Source organism: Prunus persica, chromosome G4 (genome assembly GCF_000346465.2).
Source record: "Prunus persica cultivar Lovell chromosome G4, Prunus_persica_NCBIv2, whole genome shotgun sequence".
Taxonomy (NCBI): domain Eukaryota; kingdom Viridiplantae; phylum Streptophyta; class Magnoliopsida; order Rosales; family Rosaceae; genus Prunus; species Prunus persica.
Window position 1 is genome coordinate 9641287 of NC_034012.1, and position 6504 is coordinate 9647790.

General features: G+C 34.5%; 1 pseudogene; it reads left to right on the forward strand.

Moving 5' to 3' along the window:
- LOC18779413 lies at positions 5008 to 6152 on the forward strand (annotated as a pseudogene).

Below are 6504 nucleotides of genomic sequence, written 5' to 3' on the forward strand. Positions count from 1 at the left end.
ATTTGTGCAACTAAGAAATATGAGGTCTAAATTCCCTGGCCTTGTTGAAATATCATGCACCAAAAGTACACTCATTTGTGCAACCAAAAACACTCTCTAAATTACCTTCTTTTTTTTTTTTTGGTCTAACGTATTATATTGAGAGGGACAATAATATATTAAACTTATACATACAATACGACTGAAATTGTAGAGGATCATAATGATAAAATGGTCCAAGACCAAACTCCATTAAAGAAGAAACTTTTGTCTAAATAATAATGGACCCTCAAGTTTCAATTTATTTTTCAACATCTTAAATCGTGATGATCAATTATCTCAATATTCGTATGAATTGTTTGTGTAGTTAACTTTTAGTGTGATAAAGCTGGTCATAATAAAATGTACTTTTGTTTTAACATGTGATAACGACCCATATATACTTACATACATATTGTTCTTGTGTCAGTGAGGGTAAAATATTTTGGAGTGAGGGTAAAATATTTTGGTGTTAGGGAGAAGTTAAGTTCATATGGAATATAAATCTAAGGTATTGGAGAAAATTAAATGACCCTATCAGAATATTTACATAAATATGTAAAGAGTTCGGCATTTTCTGTTATTCATCATTTCAATATAACTATAATTAAGTTATAGTAGAAAAATAGAGTTACTCATAATGCTTTTAATCTTGCATATGGGTTGGTTATGTCGCATCAACAAAATTGAGGATATTAAGGTCTCGTTTGGTGGGCTGGCTTGGACTGGTTAGAATAGACTTTGAAGCATTGGATTGGGCTGGTTTGGACTGGCTAGGTTTTGAGTCATGTCCCATTCATTCTTGCACCAAACAACAGACTGGAATTAACTTTATTTTTTCTAATAAATCAAATTTTTATTTTTATTTTTTTATTAACAATTATTCCAACTTTTTTCCTCAGATCGAAGAAAACCCATCACATTTCGCAAAAAGTCTATAACCAGAGGCAAAATCCTAATCAAACAGTCTATACCCAAAAGCAAAATCCTAATCAAACAGTCTATACCCAAAAGCAAAATCCTAATCAAACGAAGAAGATAACTCATATCTAATACAATCTTGACCTGTTTGGGTAATTTTCAATGTGTTGTTCAAGTCCAAGGTTAGAAGTGGGGATGAAGGGGATGAAATAGGTCTGTCTCTGTTAAAAATCAATGCTTTATTTGCGAGTGTTTTGTTGCGACGGATAGCTAGATTGCTGAAGATGGAACCCTCTATATTTTGTTCAATGAAAGCCAAAGTGAACTTCTCTGATGCAGAGACCAAGGGGATGGAGGAAGATAGAGGAGAGAAGAGAAGAGCAAGGAGAGAGGTGAAGAGAGAGGAGAGAAGAATTTGAGAAGGGGGTGCTTGGTCTCGCAAAGAGAAGAGGCTCAGTCTTGCAAAGAAGAGAGAAGAGGCGTGCTTGAAAAAGCCTCGGATTCTAAACCCACATCTGGGATTGGGTTCTAGAGCCATAGTTTTTTGGGACATGGATCCCATGCTCATATCCAGTCCGAGACACACTTAAACTCACCAAACGATGGCTAGGACCCATGTCTATTTTAAATGAAAATATCCAGTCTAGTCTAGCCCACCAAACCAGGCCTAAGGGTTTAGGCAAAGGTAAAGGTGCAGCCACATAGGCAAAGATAGTATGTCTTCAATCAAATTAGATTTAAAATGGAGATTAAAATCTAATTAAAGAATCCATTGTATCCAATGTTTCAAAGCATGAATAATTCATAAGAGTTCCCCATAAATGGGGTGAGATTGTGAATTTTTTTTTTTTTTTCCTTTTTTACTTTCTTGTTTCTTCATGAAGTTCAAATGAATTAAACCCTTAATTAGGATTTTAATACTTGGGCAATCGTTGAAGTATTTCAAAGCATGAATAACTCGTCTTGACAACTCTCATTGATTAATTAGCTTGGCTAGAATGACAAATTATATACAACGTTAAGCTCTGAGTCCATCTCCAACCAGAGGGTCACAAACCCAAAATTGGTAAAATATGGCTCGAAAACATCTCCACTAGAAGACGCCAAAATTGGGTTTCTACTTCTTCATTAAGACTTATTTTTCAATGTAACGCTATCAGAAACGTTTTTCGTTGTCCAAATATACTTTTAACCCTTTCAAAGCAACCTCAAACAAGTGCTATAAGTAGACGAATCCAAATTGTTGGTTTGAAAGCCACATACCAAAAATTAATGCCTTGTAATTATTTGATGATCAAACACTTGTGGTGACAATTACTAATTAATGAGTTGAGCTAAGTACGCACTATAAGGGTGGACATTGGTTAAGATAAGGGAGTTGTGGGTGCTTCATGATTGTATCATGTTCTTATCATTTCTCATAAAAATCAAACAGAACAATGAACAAATTCACACATATTATAAGGAAAACTTAGCTAGCTATTCTGAACATTGCATTTCCCTCTTTAGTCATGATTAGGATGATCCAAATCCAAGTCAATATAAAATATTTAGAGAATTAAGTTGAAGCTTTCTATGATCAATATAAATTGATGTTTTTTTTTCCCTAAGCCCTACACCATAAAGGACACTATACAAATCAAATGTCTTCCCCAGCATTCACCGTGCCAAAATTGCTCTCCATGAGCCTTTTCACACTCTTTGCCTTTTCATCACCATATATACCTCAATATCCGTATGAGTTGTTTCTGTAGTTAACTTTCGTGTGATAAAAGCTGGTCATAATAAAATGGACTTTTCTTATAACATGTGATAACCACCCATATATATATACTTACATACATATTGTTTTTGTGTCCATGAGGGTAAAATATTTTGGTGTTATACGGAGAAATTAAATTCATATACGGAATATAAATATAAAGTATTGAAGAAAATTAAATGATTATGTCAGAATTTATTTACATATAAGTGTAAATAGTTCGTCATTTTCTATTATTCATCATTTCATACAATTATAATTTAGTTATAGTAAAAAAAATAGAGTTATTAAATAATGGTCCAAATGTTGTGTGTGGTTTGGTTATGCTGCATTAGGAAAATTTTGGATCGTACTAGTTTACATATTGACTACAAATACAACGTTTGAAAAGCTTTCATATTAACATTATATGTCCATTATCTACAAGGGGAGCATATGTGAGTATGTGTATATAATTGGTGCCCATACACCTTTCTAAACAGTTAGTTTAAAATCATATATATATTGAGATAGGGGTAATTACGTCGCAATATATATATTAATACAGACCCCGAAATATCCATCCCCTGCCTTGGTGTTGCTCCCTCAAGAACATGTGCATTTGCTTCTCCTATCCAAAAAGCTACAAATAAAGTAAATAAATACCTCAACGATAACAATAACATGCAAAAAACCAGTTTTTTTTTTAAAAAAAAAATTATGCATTTGCAAGGAAGTTTACCCATGATTCTCTTCAGCATGATGTGCGGTTATTTATTTGACTTCCCCAGCAGCCGTAGAAGGGGCGGCACTGGGGTGGTGTAAATGACTTCATTGCACAGGGTTCTAGATTTTTGAGGGCTTTCGAAAAAAAAAATTCGTTATATTATATATATAATATTTATAAAGATTGTATATATATTATAGCGTGATAAATATTTGTACAAAAGCGCTTGTGGTGGAGTTGGCATTCCAGTGTGTTTCCAGTTAACAGAGGTGCCCAAATTCGATTCTTATCGAATTCAGCTATTTGCTTTTTTATATTTTTTTGGCATTATAACAACAAGCTGTACGTAATCTATATATATAAAGCAAAAGGTAGAAAATGGTGAAACATTCAAAATACCAGAAAATGTCCTTAGTTAATCCAAACATTAAGAATTAAAATTATTAATTAAATGAGGATATTATGGTAAATTCACACTTTTTCATATTAAAAAATTTTAAAATTAAAAGAAAAATAAGATAATGAATTCTATTTTTATGGAACACAATTACCCATTATCTTTTTTAATTCTAAAATAAATTTAAATTTTTTATAAAAAAAAAAGCCTCTCGCAAGTGTGGAAGCGCATGCTGAGAGGCTAGTTATTTATAATTAAAAAAACAGAAACACCTTTTAAAAAGGGAAACATCGAAGCCAACCACCAGGAGTATATATATCCTTATTGAAAAACTCGATTATGAACACATAAAAACAACAAATACAATGTGATTGATTTTTGGATAGTCAGGTATGTTTTTGTTGTTGCTTTTGTGTTTAATGCAATATAATCTAATTTGTTAATGATAGTTGTATGCAACTACTCTTTAATTTGTGATTGCCAATTTTTTTTTCCTCTTAAACATAAATTGCCTATTGGAGGCAGTAAGGGACCTTATAGGGGCACAAGGAGCTTAATTTTGTACCAAACATACTAATATTTAACTTTATCAAATGAAAACATTTAAATTTTTGTGAATTGAATTTCTGATTGTCATTATATGTTTATTGATGGTGACTTTTAGTTATAAAAAAATTGTTTATGACATTAAGTTATGATAAATTTTTATTTATAATATTTTCGTATAAGATTATGTGAGGCCCCAATTTAAGTTTCGCACAGGGCCCTCAAAATCTCAGGGACGGCCCTGAGCAGTAGCAATCCTATATTCTCCTTAGTGCCTTTATCAATATCAAGGGATGTTCCAAATCCAAGTTGACATGAGATGCTAAGAGAGCATTCAAGCTCAATGCCTTCTTTGAAGCCTTATTTGTGATGAGTGTGCTACTCTGTTGTACAGTCGGTTCAAGTTGTTGAGATTGGCACATGGTTAGCATGTGTTATGGTTAGCTGTTGAGCTAAGTGGTTAGTTTGTTAATTGTTCCTTCTTAAGCTCTAAGCTTTCTATTATGTATATAAGCTGAGCCTAACTGTAACAGTTGTCATTAAGAGAAAATCAATACAGAAATTCTATTCTTTCTCTCTGTTCTTATTCACTATCTTCTTCTTCTTCTTCTGTTATCAATTTGATCATTATTATAAATAGAGAGGTCTACCTACGAAATGTCTTCCACTTCATTCACCATGTCATTCATCATCCCCCTCTTTCTTTTCTCACTCTTTGCTTTCATTTCTCAAGCTCAAGTTCCCGCAAATCAAACTTTCAAGTTTGTCAATGAAGGAGAATTCTTTGATTATGAAACTTTTCTGCAACATATGAAAACCATTGTCTTCTGAATGTTACTAACTCCCCCTTCCAACTTTGCTTCTACAACACCACCCCTAACGCCTCCACATTTGCCCTGTGTATATGGGACATGCTAGGTACGACGTGTATCGGGTTTGGGATGCGAACCGAGGAAACCCGGTTGGCGAAAATGCTACCCTGGCATTTGGGACCGATGGAAACCGTCTCTTGGCCGACGCCGATGGCCGAGTGGCTTGGCAAACTAACACTGCCAACAAAGATGCGGTGGGTTTAAGTTGCTTCCAAATGGTAACTCAGTCCTTCATTGCTCAAAGGGCAATTTTGTTTGGCAAAGCTTTAATTACCCAACAGACACCTTATTGGTGGGCCAAGCTTTGAGGGCTGGGTCAATGAGCAATAAACTTGTGATCTGGGCCTCAGAGAAGGATAACTCAAATGGGCCCTACATCTTGGTGTTGGACAACGTGGCATTGAGCTTCCAGCCCACGTCGGAATTAGATGAGGCTTATGCTTTTTCCATAAGCTTAAAGCAAACTCGCATGTCTTCCCTAATAGGACCTGAAATTCTAGCTAGACCCAAATACCATAGTACATTCTCATTTTTTAGGCTTGGATTTGATGGAAATCTTAGGGTTTACACTTGCCGGAGCGATGTGGGAAATTTGGGGTTTGTGAGGACAACCAATGTGTTGCTTGCCCATTGCCCTATGGACTGATGGGTTGGAACAAAAGTTGTGAGCCTCAGAAGCTAACATCTTGTGAGGAAAATAGCTTCCATTACCAAAGTTGATGGGGTTGATCACTTCATGAGCAAGTTCTTCACTGCGGGAGTTGCTATGAAGGAGAAGGATTGTGCTAGCAAGTGTACTTTGGACTGCAAGTGTTTGGGCTACTTTTAAAACAAGATGCATCCTGGTGTTGGAGAGCTTATGACTTGAAAACCTAGACCAAAGTTGCTCTTTCCATTCATGTGGGTTACATCAGGGCATCTAATCACTAGCTAATACGTTATCATATCATACGGGTTATTAGCTAGATCGATCACTTTGTCGTACTTCTTATTTTTCCCTTATTGCAGGATTCTACTCAGTAATAGAATAAGAAAAGGTATGTAAACTATTTTTATCAAATGGGGCGGGGAGATTTAAATTTGGTATTACTTCTAAAATTGGAAGAACAAAAATCTACTCTTGAATCAAGAGTTAGTAAAATTATGTGACATTAATCGTGTAAGTAGGTCGTATAATAAAATTAATAGCATAGTGAAGGGCATAGTATATTACTGTCCCTAAGACAATGTGATTATGAGCATTTACTCTCCCTAATTCTTTCTTTGTGGTTTTTTTTTTTTT